The 14,173-nt window shown below is 47.3% G+C and overlaps 1 long non-coding RNA gene across 1 annotated transcript; it reads right to left on the reverse strand.

Moving 5' to 3' along the window:
* Positions 1-5,856: 5,856 nt before the first annotated feature.
* LOC125083563 (uncharacterized) lies at positions 5,857-9,579 on the reverse strand. Its single transcript, XR_007122303.1, has 2 exons — positions 9,413-9,579; positions 5,857-8,299 (listed from the first exon to the last, which is right to left on the reverse strand). It is a non-coding gene; the product is annotated as an uncharacterized LOC125083563 (long non-coding RNA).
* Between the last annotated feature and the right edge of the window lie 4,594 nt (positions 9,580-14,173).

Genomic DNA, 14,173 nt, shown 5'->3' on the forward strand with positions numbered 1-14,173 from the left:
GTCCTGTTTCCTCTACAGCTCATTAGGAAGTTAAATTTAACTATTAAAACAAAGTCACGTAATACAGGGAATGATGAATGATACAGTGTCACCCTTCTGGACCACGGATTCATGATTTTTCCTAAAGGCTGTGCTTGGACAGAGGGGTCAAGGGCAGTGATCCATGGAACCCCCACACCGTGGGGACACGGAAGAGACCTGATCTTCTTCTGGCCTTCCTGCTGTCCTTGCCTGGCTAAACCATCCAAACCCAAGGACTCCTCCTCCCCGGTTTCAGTTTCCCATTCCATAGATGGGAGGACTGAGGCCCAGAGTAGAGAAGCAACTGTCCTAGGGCCACACAGCAAGTAGATATCAGAGCAGAAAGAGAAGAGGAACTCTTGTTTCCCAGTGAAGCCCTCTCCCCCCTACTCCCACTCTAGAATGCCACCACCCCGTTCCCAGGTGAGCCATCCTGGGAAAAGGAGGAGGAAAATATATTGCAGGGATGCTTCCAGGACGCCCCACTTCCTCTGGGTAATTTATGGATGTGTGAACAGGATGATGGGCTCATTGCTTACACCGTGTAATTCAAAAAATGCAGCTGCCCCAGAAAGATGGGTGAGAGGTATAAAAATATGTACATTTGATGGAGCATATATATGTGTTTGTAAATACAGTCTGTTATTGCTCAGTGTTATTATATATCCATCATCTTTCTTTGGGTTATTGGAAACATAAAAATCTTAAAGCACTAAAAACACAAAGAACGATAAGTCACCCAGGAAAGTATATCTTCTTGGGGATGATTTTATGTCGGGAACAGTTTGTGCTTTCAGAAAATAAAGTCCTTGCACTGCCAGGGAGGGAAAAGAAGACAGAGGATGGGGCTGGACGGTGGTCTTACAAGCCCCTGGGCAAAAATGGGTCTTTGCAAGTGGTGGGTGGTGAGTAGGGTCGAGGGGAAGAAGTAGGGGGCTGACGGCCCATCCCCGTGGAGGCACCGCCCTCTGCAGTTCTAGAGGCTTAAGCCAGTCAAGCCCTTGTAGCCTGGGTCCTTACCTATAAACTGAAGGCCAGGATGCCTACTGGGACATTGTAGGGCTCCGTGAATATTAGTTCCCTCCCAGAAAACCACCCTGCTCTGAACAAGCATTTATGTGTCTGCACCAAAAATTAATGAATCAGCCCCTCTCTCCATGGATCCCCTCCTCACAGCCAAGCCTCCGAACCATGAAGTGGAACCATAAACTTCCAAGCAGCAGACACAGTCAATAGCACGGACGTGGTTTTTAAGTGAAATTAACGATTTTTCGAATATAGATTTCCTCTCTGGGCCCTTCCCTCCTCAACTTTGGAGATTCAAGCTTCTACAAGCTTCTGGCAATATGGTGGTGGCCTGGGATTCCATTGCAGAGTCATGTGTTAAGGAAGCTTAGAGGGGAGCATGGGGCTGGGGGGAGGGAAGTGGCCAGGGTCACATGTGACAGGATCTTTTCCCAATGTAGATGGAGGACCCAGAACCCCAGAACCATAGAGGTGGAAAGCAGCAGGCCCTTCTGCCAAGTCGGCCTCTGTCAGACCCTCCACCCCTCTGCCCGGCTCCCACTCCATCCCTCCCGGCTGCACTTCGTGCATCAGAAAATGAGAGGCAAGGAATGACAGTGCTTTAAGCACTTCACCTTAGACATGAAGTTGGGATGATAGACATTCGTTTTCATTCATTTCCAAATTCCCCAGCATGCAGAGTACTAGAAAAAGGTCCATACATGGTAGGGGCTCAAGAAAGGTTTATTTCAGTGATTAATTTTGCAGGCTTTCTAAAGAAGTTCACTTACGTGACCATAGAGGTAATAGATCAATTCCATTAGTATTCCCAATTAATGGCCTTCCTGTGTCCACAGCCTTTGCAATTTGTTCCTGCTCGGACCCTGGACTCAGTTTCTACCAATGGGAAAGTGGCAGACTCAACACAAGCAGAGGCTTGCAGACCCACGTGTGCCTCTCTACCCCGGCCCCATACCCCACCAGCGACCCCCGACCCCCAGCTCACTTAGAACCTGCCTTGAGGCATCCCAACTACAGCTGTACAGAGCAGACTGCCCCCACTGACCTGCCAGCTGACCACAGGCGTGTCAGCAAGCTCACACTCTCAGCCCAGCCTGGCGCAGAGCAGCAGGACCTCCCCACCAACCTGAAGACTCATGAAAAATAATAAACGATCATTTGTTTGTAATGCAGCAAAAACTGACCTACACACTAGGTCTTAGGCAATTCCATTTAAAAATGAGCCCAGCTACCGAAAGCAGAACCGTCCCCTCCTGAGGGAGAGCCCCAAGCAGGTGAAAACAGTGCTGGGTTCACCAGGAGGAGGAGGGGTTCTGATACCGGCTCCAGGAATTCCTGGGTCTCTGTTCTGCTCTGAGCTTGCTCTGATGTGGCTGTTCTCATGCATCCTCCATTCCTCTCTCCTCATGCCATCCATCAGCTCCCACACCCTCTATCCAGGTGTGGATGTCCCCTGTCCTCATTCATTTAGCTCACACCACAAGTGTAGGACCTATCACAGCCACCCCGGCCTCTGTCTTACCCCAGGGCCTTTCAGTCTTGTGCCTTCTGCTAACTGCTTGAGATGTGACAGGGCTATGGCTGTCCCACACTTCTGCACTCACAGCTCAGAGATGAGTGCAAGAGGGATAATCAAGGACCCCATACATATATATGCACATGGGTATATGTGCATATGTGGATATATGTCCATCTATATACATACATAAATACACACACACACACACATAAACACGCACATATGTAGACACACATATCTACATGTGCGTTTATACAGAGAAAGAAAGGAAGGAGGGAAGAAAGGGAGGAAGGGAGGGAGGAGGAAAAGATACTCAAGCCTCAAAACAGCAATTGAACTAGATGGCTTATACAAGGCTAAGATTCCTTCATTCTCTTCTCTGAGGGAAACCAAAAGAACAACAGGGATTTTGCTAAGACCATACAGCAAGACTCAAACTCCGTTGTTTTGACTTTTTATCCAGAGATCATTCCATTACACTATATTACATGTCCTCATGGTCCCACCCCTGGATGGGACCAGCCTCAGATAAAGCCACAGTGTTTCCCTAGGAGACTCTCCCAGAACTCTGTGTTTTTCCCTCTTGGACAAGCCTGGTTCTCACAGGTCGGAATGAGTGCCAGCCAGCGTCATATTATTTACTACATCTTTTACACAGCTCCCAATATCAGGTCTGCTAGTGATAATAAACTCCTTTCTGATATATCAACAGCTCAGAAGTTGTCTGCCACACTTTCAAGACAAAAATGAAAGATCCTACATCAGGGGCAGCTCTGAGATTATTTTATTTCAGGGAATTTATCAAGAGTAGATAAAAATGCAGATTACAGGGTGCCTGGGTGACCAGTGGGCTAAGCCTCTGTCTTCAGCTCAGGTCATGATCTCAGAGTTCTGGGATCGAGCCCCTCATCGGGGTCTCTGCTCAGGAGGGAGCCTGCTTCCCCGTCTCTCTCTGCCTGCCTCTCTGCATACTTGTGATTTCTCTCTCTGTCAAATAAATAAATAAAATCTTTTTTTTAAAATGCAGATTACGGGGCTGCCTCGGTGGCTCAGTGGGTTAAGCCTCTGCCTTCAGCTCAGGTCCTGATCTCAGGGTTCTGGGATCAAGTCCCACATTAGGCTCTCTGCTAGGCAGGGAGCCTGCTTCCTCCTCTCTCTCTCTCTCTCTACTTGTGATCTCTCTCTCTCTCTGTCAAATAAATAAAATCTTAAAAAAAATGCAGATTACACGGAGAGATTTTTTTTACACTCTTTGGAAGAGCACGTGGGCTCATAGGCACCCCAAAGGGCTCAGTAGACAGAGAGGCAGGATCAAACCTGAGTCAGGGCAAAAAAACTCCCCCCTGGGTTCCTACTCAGTAGCCAACGCCAGCTAGACATTCTCTGGCCATGTGATCTTGGGAAAGGTACTTTCTCTCTCTCTCCCTACACTTCCTCTTCTGTGAAATCAACATAATAGTATCTGTCTCCAGGACTGTTGTGAGGCTCAAATATATTCATGTTAAGTGTCTAGCCCAGGGCCTGGTACATGTAGTAGATGCTCAATAAATGCCAACAATAAGAATGATTGTTTTATAGAAGAACACTCAGAGCATGAAGGAGGGTGGTATGAAAAGGATAGGGAGGCAAGGAAGCTTTTTTGGAGGAGGAGGTACACCTGAACTAGATTTAGAGAAAAGAGTAAATGAAAGCCTGGCAGATGTGCAGGAAGGGCATTTCAGGTAAATGGTAAAAGCAAAGTTAAAGAGGCGTGGAAGATTTAGGTATGTAGAGAAGGAAAAACAATTTGACATGTTTGAAAGTCAGGGAAGGGTGGCAAGAGATAATGCTAGAGAAAAGCAAGCAGAGTCCAGGATGTGAAAAATCTTGCATTTCACATAAAGGAGTATAGGGTTATTTCCTTAGGCACCAATGAGCCATGAAAGGACTTTGAGACCAGAAATAGCGTCATTCATATACATTCATACTACAGTGAGAATGACTGATATGTCTTCAAATATGCTTTATCACTCTCTACTTTCCAAGGGCTAACCCCTTTGATAATAACAATAATTGAAAACCCTTATAAGATACTCACAGTGTGAAAAAGACACCTTACTTTTATTAATTTTTAAAAAGATTTGATTTTATTTATTTATTTGTTTATTTATTTATTTATTTATTTCACCGAGAGAAACAGTGAGAGAAGGAACACAAGCAGGGGAAGTGAGAGAGGGAGAAGCAGGTTTCTCACTTAGCAGGGAGTCTGATGCAGGGCTCAGTCCCAGGACCCTGGAATCCTGGCCTGAACTGAAGGCAGGCTTTTAATGACTGAGCCACCCAGGCACCCCTATTAACACTTTTAAACCTGTAACAACCCTAAATGGCGGATTGATATTTTACCATCATCATCCTCTTTCTCCTCATTTTACAGATGAAAAACTAAGGTGCAGAAAGATTAGCTAAGGGGCGCCTGGGTGGCTCAGTGGGTTAAGCCTCTGCCTTCGGCTCAGGTCATGATCCCAGGGTCCTGGGATTGAGGCCCCCATCAGGCTCTCTGCTAGGCAGGGAGCCTGCTTCCCCCTTTCTCTCTCTGCCTGCCTCTCTGCCTACTTGTGATCTCTGTCTCTCAAATAAATAAATAAAATCTTAAAAAAAAAAGAAAGATTAACTACTCCAAGTCCCTTAAGTAAGCAGTGGATCCAGAATATAAATTCAGACACACCGGCTCTCAAGTCTGTACTCCCACCCATTATACTACATGGCTTCATAGCAAAAGTCAGGCATAAGCCAGACTCCCAACTAGAGAAAAAGATGCTAGAGGACATGGAGGAAAGAACTCTGGGATGGAGTAAAAGTGACCCGAGTTCCAGACCCTACTTAATCTCCAAATCTCTGCGTGATGTTGCGTAAATTGCTTCCTTTCTCTGGGAAGCCTACTGAACCACGAAGTCCTTCTAGCTTTGATATGCTCTGGTTCCAGGGCTTTCTAGGAGTGTAGAAAGTAAATGTCCACAGCGCTAAATTATGTAAATGAAAATCAAATCTCGAAGCTTGGGTAGGAGGGTGTGGCCTGGGTTAAAGAGAGTTCTAGAAACTTCATATGGGACCAACGTTGCTAAATCTGTCACTGACTGGGGGAAATGCAGATATCTTCCTCCTGATCCCAGCCTACCTCTGCAGTAACCAACTCAGTTTCAGACCATACTGAAACAGAAAAATCTTTGAAAGGTCATGTTACAAGTCAATGGTTTTCACACTTACTTTTAGTTATTTTTTTAAAATCTTATATGTAATGTAATACACAAAGCTGATTTTTAAAAAGCAATGTTTTATTTGTGTGGATTGATTTTATGAATACAGATTATAACCTTTACTTACTATAAAGTCAATCAATAAGAACAAGGCAGTTTTGATTAAATAAACAGGATGCTCAGGTTGATATAAAACTACAATTGTCATCCATAACCCCCGACTTCCCTCTTTTGTGTTTATCAAAACAGCCTGATAATTTTCATTAGTTTTGGTCGTGCGGTATCTTGAAAAGCCTATTTACACAGATGAGTAGCTGCAACTGCTGAGAGGTTTTAAAAAAGAAGAAAAAGAAAGGTGGTTTTGTAACCTCTGGATTGTCTTCCAAGTCCTATAGAGACCTAAAAGGAGGACAGAAAGACTTATCTGAAATATACAAAATGTCCTATTCCAGATCCCATCCACAACTCAGAGGTTCTCATTCATCCATTTATCCAAAAATGCCTGGTGAGTGTCTACAGTGTGCTGGTCATTGCCCTAAACATGGAGGATGTGAAATTTAAAACTTAAGCATGTGAGAGATGGATGGACGATGAGTAAAATAAATATGTGAAATCCATAGTGTGGTTGTGACAAGGGGATATGGGAATAAAGCAGAGAAGGGGTTGGGGACTTGGGGGTGGAAAGTGGTTTTGTTTGAAATAGGTCAAGGTTGTCTCATTTGGAAGGTTTGAGCAGAAGTCCAAAGGGAAGGGGAACTGGCCAGAGGCTAGGGGAGGGCATCCAGCCAGTGCCATGGCCCTGGGACTGGGCCAGCCCCAGGAAGTACAAGGCAGCTGAGCAGCTGGAGGGCCTGAGCAAAGGTGAGAGCAGTAGGAAATAAAGTCAGAGGAAGAGGGAGGCAAAGGGTCCAGGCAGATCATTCTGGTTCTGGGAGTCCATTACAATGACTTTGGCTTCTATGAGCAAGCCACTGGAGATTTTAAGCAGAGGAGGGTTGGTATCCATCATATGTTTTTAGAGCATCACTTGGGATGCTGGGTTGACAATAGAGTGTAGGGAGTAAGGGTGGTAGCAGGGAGAAGAGGGGTGTTTGCAATAATCCAGCAGGAAAGGTTGATGGCTCAGACTGGGTAGTGGTAGAAATGATGACAAATGATGGGATTCTGGATGCACTTTGAAAATAGACCTGATAGGAGACCCTGACCAATTGGATGTAGCCCGTGAAGGAAAGAGAGGAGTTGGGGTGACCTCAAGTATCTGGCTAAATAGCCGGTAGGTGAAGCTACAGCTCACCCTACCCAGGATGGACAACTAAGGAAAGACTAAGGAAAGAATAGTTTTGGGGTAGCTGTGGAGGGGGGCTTCACTCTAGGATGTGTCAACTTCAAGGTGCCTGGGAGAAGTCTAAGTGAAGCTGGACAAATGAGTATGGAGGTCAGGGAAGTGGTCCAACCTGGAACCATCCCTATGGAATCATCTAGTGTACATGGTGCTTAAAGTATGCAGAAGAAAACATGGGAACATTGACGCAGTAAGTGAAGACAAGGAAGAGGTCCAAGGGCTATGCCTGGCACTCCCAGCACTGAGAGACAGAGACTGCGAACCAACCAACTAGCAGACTGCAGACCAGCAGTTGGGGGGATGCAGAATGGAGATCAGAGAGCTGTTCTGGAGGCCCAGTGAGGAAGCTGCTTTAAGAAGGAGGGAATATTCGTGTTCAGATGAGTCAGAGCTAACAAGACAAATACAAGGTAGCCTGAGATCAGACAGCTGACCTTAGCCAAGCAGAAGCCATGGGCCATGGATGACCTAGGCAAATGCAGTTTTGAGGGAGTGGTGGAAGCAGGAGCCTGACCAGCTCATGACAAAAGGGAAATGGAGTAAAGGGAAGAGGACAGCAGTAAAGACCAATCCTGCCAGAGTTTTTATTATGAAGGAGAACAGAGAAAAGAAAAGGCAGATGAAGGGGCGACTGGAATGGTGTTGGTTGGTTGGTGGAGGAATTAACACAGGAGAAATCTCAGCGTGTTTGTTTCCTAATGTCCATGATCCAGGAGAGAAGGAACATGCCATGAGACAGGCGAGGAAAGGACAGTTGCTGAAGCCATGTTTTTGGAGTACAGAGGAAAAGGGTTGTTCTCAGGAGAGGCCATGTTTCTGTAGTCACAGGGAAAGGCAACGAGGCAGGTGAACACCGAGGCAGGACAGCCATGATTGCTGGAAACCTGTGGCAGCTCTCCTCCAGCTGCCTCATATTCTCTGTGCAAGTGGGGAATAAGTGCTCAGGCAAGAGGGAAGGAGGGTGTGGAAAAGTCACCTAGAGGAGAGGGAGAGTGGATGGACCAGGAAATGGATCGTGGTTGCCAGGCAGCGTGAGGACCCCTGGGAGATCCGTGCTCAGGAATCCAAAGGGAAGCGGTTTGCTTTTCTGCAAACACACTCAGCTGCTCAGAGGCAGGCGCGGAAGTCACTGGGTTGGCTATGACCAAGTTGGTGGTTCTGCCAAATAAATGTGAGATGGACAGGCATCAAGGCTATGGACTCCGGAGACAAAACCCCTGATTACAAATCTTTGACTCACCATTTACCTTGTGACCTTGAGCGAGTTAGCTAACCTCTCCATGTTTCCGTTCCTTTGCCAGGGTCTCGGGTAAAAGTTCGGCGAGCTAATATACATACAGTATTTAGAAGAGTGCTTGGCACATTACAAGCTCTCAGTAAATGTTAGCTTCTATTATTATCAATACTAGTTGAGGCAGCCAGCAAAGCAGGCTCTCAGCCGGTTAAAATCCTGTTTGTCAGAAAACACCTGTGAAATGTATCTCAGAGCATTCGGAGATATTAAACAATATCTTTGGTGAAATCTCATCCAACTCCTTTCTGTTGGAGTCACCTTCAGTCCGACCTAATTCTCTCTCTCTCTCTCTCTCTCTATGCAAAGCCAAACATTAAGCTTCCATCTTCCCACTGACCCTTTATCTTCCGTCAGCCCTGTGACAACTCGCAGTCAGTCATGAAGCACCAAACTGTGCAATAATATGGCGTTACCCCAACGTGCTACGCTGGGCGCCACACTCCCCACAGTTACAGGTAAAGAAAGCAGGTAGGTACCTGACACACACCTGAGCCTCACCTGGGATTTTAGTTGACCCTAAAATCCATTTTTTTCTCAGTTCCTGAGTGCTGGAGCAATATATATGCCCCACATGCTTTTGGATGAGCTGACTTGGGCAGGAGCAAATTTTTTTTTTTTCCAGTGTTCCAAGGTTCATTGCTAAGGCACCACACCCAGTGCTCCATGCAATACGTGCCTTGAAGAGACTTTTTCAGCTACAGTCTTCCTAACAAAAGACCCATTTATAGTCGGTCCGGGTGTATTGCCAGAGAAAAGGAACTCCAGGAGCAGGTTGGTGGTGGATGCAGAAAACGTGTGAAAGTTTTTTGGGTTTTTTTTTTTTTTTTCTAGTGCTTCTATTTTCTGGGTAGAACAGGAAGGAAGGCTCTTTCCAAGAGCAGGGGTGGGGGAAAGAGTCCAAGAAAACCAAAGCCCCTGGAAGCCGAGCCCTTTTGCACTTTGTGGGGTCTATGAAGTGTTAAGTTCAGAAAAGCTACCGTTGAATATGCGTGTTGTTCTGCACAGAGGCTAGAAACACATCCTCTGGGACCCGCTGTGTGTCCTCCACATGTCCTTTGACCTCAGTGTCTTCATCTGAAAACTGGGGATAATGACAGTACCTATTTCCTAAGGTTGATTTGAAAATTAAATGCGTGAAAACATGGGTAGCTTGGAGAGCAGAGGAAGATAACAGTATCAGCTACCACCCTTCTTGTTTTCTGAAAATTTAACTTCTGTCCTCTGAGGTGGGTATCTGGAGCCCCTGAAACCTCTCCTTGGGATTCCTCTGACCCCCATGATCAGAGCTAGACTGAACACACTGCTGTGGTCTGCAGAAGAAGAAATGAGCCGTTGGGGGAGTGGGGTCAAGCAGCAGTAGGATCTTCCATGGGGGCTCATTCAGAAACATTCAGGAAGGTTCCACTGGAGCAGCAATAGGGAATGGAAGAGAGAACACACTGGGGGCAGGGGGGGTGGGATTTGTTCAGAGGATGGCCCAAGGACTGGCCACAGCAGCATCCCGAGGGAGCTTGTTAGGAATGCAGAATGTCAGCCCTCACCCTGAACCCACTAAACCAGAAGCAGCATTTTAACTAGATCTCCAGGTGATTCCTGGGCAGGTTAGTTTTTGAGAAGGACCAGCCCTACCCAGTTAACCCACTGCTCAGTGACAGTGCGTGAAAAAGGGTGGTCTGAACCCAGGTGGCCCAGTTCCAAAGCCTGTGCCCTTTCCATGACCTTGAGCTCCGTGAATAGGGAGTTGCATGAACTCAGTTTGGGAACAGAAGGGAGAAAAGGGGAGCTTGGGCCGGAAATCCCATAGAACATTCCTGTAACCCAGAACAGGAACCTAGCAGTGCTACCTAATCTGCTAATTACTCATTCAGCAAACATTTCCCAAGAGTGCCTATTCTGTGCTTGAACTCGTGTACAGGAAGGAATGTCACTATCCTTGTGCCCAAGACACTTCAAGTGGGCGGGGCCTGTGGAAGAGCGAGCCATTCTGTGCCCACAAGCTCCAACCCCACCTCTCCATCTGGCAGTCCCTCGCTTCTCTGCTCCTCCCTCCCACCTTCCCGCCCCCTCCCCTGCCCTGCTCTCCCTCCCTTACAAGAACCCAGCTGGACATCGTCAAAGAGAAGCAGCAACAACAGCTGTCACCCCCATGCGGCTCTGCTGGGGAACAGAGCCCAGCCGGACATGGTGAACCCACAACTTCTCTAGAAACTGGATCCTTGGCATATCTGTAGGTTTCTAAAAGCTGAGCATCTGACTCTTGGCACCAGAAAGATCACTGCCCAATGAGGCTTCTCCAGATGACTCTCACGTCCTTTCTTTGGCTCGGGCCACCCTCCTCCCAGGAAGCAGGCAGAGGCCTGTTCCCGATCCGAATGCCTCCTCTCCAGAAGCTGAGATACACACGAGCGTGCCGGACCGATTCAGACCCAGCCACCCGAGCAAGGCTGGATTCTAAGTTTCAAAATCAACAAGATCAGTTGGAGGGGGAAAAAAAAAAAACAAAACAGGATGGAGGGCGCCTCGGTGGCTCAGTGGGTTAAAGCCTCTGCCTTCGGCTCGGGTCATGATCCCAGGGTCCTGGGATCGAGCCCCGCATCGGGCTCTCTGCTCAGCGGGAAGCCTGCTTCCTCCTCTCTCTCTCTCTGCCTGCCTCTCTGCCTGCTTGTGATCTCTGTCTGTCAAATAAATAAATAAAATAAAATAAAATAAAAACAGGATGGAAGGACTCAGAGGGCAGAATGAAAGAGGTCAAGCTGATGGCAGCACAAAGAGGATGATTTTTGCAGCATAGCCCCAGGAAACAGGAAGAAAAGCAAACCCGAAGACAGTGGGGCGGTGTTCGGCCACAGAGTTAAAGGGGAAAGGCAGGTTACAGAGCTGAATGAGCCCAGCTAAAGACAGAGCAAGAATCTGTACGCGGGCGCGTACACACAAACATCCAGAAGGCGGGAAGTGTCGATCTGTGCTGACAGTAGGGTGGCTCGATGCTATTATGGAACAGAATGAGCTGTTAGGCAGGCAGGAGAGAGGGTGCTTCTGTCTCCCACTCACTGCCAGAGACTTGATACGAGCCATGGGTTGAGCAGGCAGACATCTGCCCATGGGCCATCTCTTTTCTTCCAGCCCATTGCTAAAGAAATTCCCTATTTCGTCCATGTGTTTCTTCCATGTGATTTTTATGACCTCCAACAGGATGGTAAACTCTATGCCTATCCAGCCCGAACCTCAGCTTCATGGTTAGACCATTGGCAGCTGCAAAACCAGGACTCTGCTGGTTCCAGAAAGCAGAGGTGGTCTGTGTTAGAAAACAGCTTTGCCATGCTCTTTTGGCCAGCTGAAAGAAGATATGGCCCTGGGGGGCAAGGACCTAAACAGAGAACCTTCCATTCTGCTCTAAATTTTTGAAGGAGTTTTGTGACCCAGTTTTGTGATCCTGTAAAACCAAGACGTACCTCTCCCAATATTTCCTGTTTAAGACAAGACTGAGACATGTTACTTTCTCTCCTAGTGTCCCTGACCTTCACCCTGATTGGAGGTGGGGGTGGGCGGCGGAGGGGGAGGAAGCCCCTGCTCCTAAGAGCAGTCTTTTTCCTTTCTGGATTAACTTGTCCCCACCAGAGGCTATCCTGAACAAGAAAAATTGCCTCAGTACTAGGACCTAACGCTAGGAACAACAGCCATCATTCACAAGTGCCTTGCAGGTGCCCCACACTGAGCAGCGCTGGGCATAAGTTCTCTCCGTAAGCCATCACACCCAAACTCATGATTACCACCAGTTTCCTGAGCAAACTGAGGCTCCCGCAGCTAGCTGGTAAAAGAACCAGAGCTCGGTGTGGAGCCGCTGACCCTGTGCCTGGTCCTCTGCCCTGTGCAACCCTTTCCCAGCTACCATCCCTGAGACATGAACAGCGGTCCCCCTGACTCACGGGGTGATGGGCTATTTTTACCTTCTCCTCTTGGCTTATGCACACTTCCTAGATATCCTACAATAAATACGGGTTACCTTTGAAATAATGTTTAGTAGAAAATGAATGTCAAATATTTTTAACAGAAAAGAAAAAGGAAAGCTGGACCCAGGTTTGCCCCCAGAGAGAAGGGTTGTGGGTAAGGAACCTGTTGTACTCCAGCCTGGGGCAGCCTTGTGTTGGAAAGGTCACAAAGAGCCACCCATGGCCTACAGAAGCTCCTCTCAGCCCCAAGAGGCTAAGCCCATTAATGAAGGTGACTCAAATAACTTCCTATCTAAGGCACACAAATTGTTTAATGTCTCAAACCTGCACCATGAGGGAAGAGTGAGCAAGTTGTTTTTGATTCACTGTGAGTGTTTCTTGATACGATCAGCTCTCCTAAGCCATCAAAGTGTGCCTTTCAGGAGACTGCTTCTCTGGTAAGCTCGGGGTTGGGGTGGGGGGAGCGTTTTCTCTCCTTTCAGGAAGCCCAGACCTGGCAGGTGACTTTACCAGGTCCACCTCAATCTCCCACCGCTGTTTCTTATCAGCTCAAGGGATCAGCACAGGGAGGCGGAAGGTGATGCTGTGGTTGGCTGTCACTGAAGGAGATAGGGACAGAGCTGGTCAGGGCATGCACTCAGTGACCATTTCACAGGGTCTCCTCAATTGTTCATCATGTCACCAGGTTAGAGCAAGGGGTGGCCTTCAGGGTCTCAATGCCGCTGATTACAGAATGACTACAATTCTCTAGCTGTAGCCAAGCCATCGAAGATGCAGAAAGAATGAACACAGTGACCAGTGGGAAAGCTGCTTTTGTGCCCAGATCTCCCACACCAGAAGAGGAGCACCTCCCCTTCTTATATAAGTGGAAAACTTAAACCTGAACTGGGCGACTAAGAGCTCACATTTGCCACAGACTGAATTCCAGGCAGAGCCGTGTGTCCTGGGCACCATCCAGGAGTGAACGATCCTAGCAGGGTTGTTTATGGCCCTTTACCTAATGGTTTTTAGGGTTAAGTATTGCCCTCAGTGTTCTCAATGATCACCCCACTACAGATGGGGTTTTACTCTAGGCGGTAAAATGGTGTGATCAGAATGGCAACATATGGGTCTTTGTGCGGTCTCATTCCCTGCAGATCCAGCCAGCCTGCTATTTCCATAGATCAGTTTAATATTTTGCAAAGGCAGATGGGACCTCTCCTGATTGGCCCTGCCTGATAAAAACTCATAAAGAAAAAAAGAGGAATGTAGAAGAAAAGAGTCACACTTCTTCACTGGAAAAATTTCGAGGAACTTGGAGACCACCTGCTCCCAGTCTGTACCCACCATAGATCTCACTGACCAGGCTCCTACTGAGCCCAAACCCAGCTTCGAAGTCCTCATCAACATCACACATCAGATTGTAACAATCATCCAGTTAGAGTTGGCATGCAGGATGAAACTGATGTGACATCCCCAATAAAATCCAAACCTATCCTTTCACCAGTGGAAAAACCAGGCTTAGACAAAGGGAGCAACTTTGGCCACAGTCATTCAGGAAGTCATGACAAAGACAGTTAGAATCTCAGGCTATCTGGACTTCGCTCATCTATGGCACCAGACTGGCATTCTTAAAACTCAGAATCAGCATGAGCAAGAGGTAAGAGAAAGATTGGGTAAAAGGTCGCTATTCTGGAAAGAATATTACCTTGGCTCGAGTTGACCAAGCGTTCAAATCTTACCTTGGGGAAGTGACTTCACAATTCCTAGTCCTCAGTTTTCCAATAAGGATGTCTACCTCATGGAACC

This window comes from Lutra lutra, chromosome 13 (assembly GCF_902655055.1).
Source record: "Lutra lutra chromosome 13, mLutLut1.2, whole genome shotgun sequence".
Classification (NCBI taxonomy): Eukaryota; Metazoa; Chordata; class Mammalia; order Carnivora; family Mustelidae; genus Lutra; species Lutra lutra.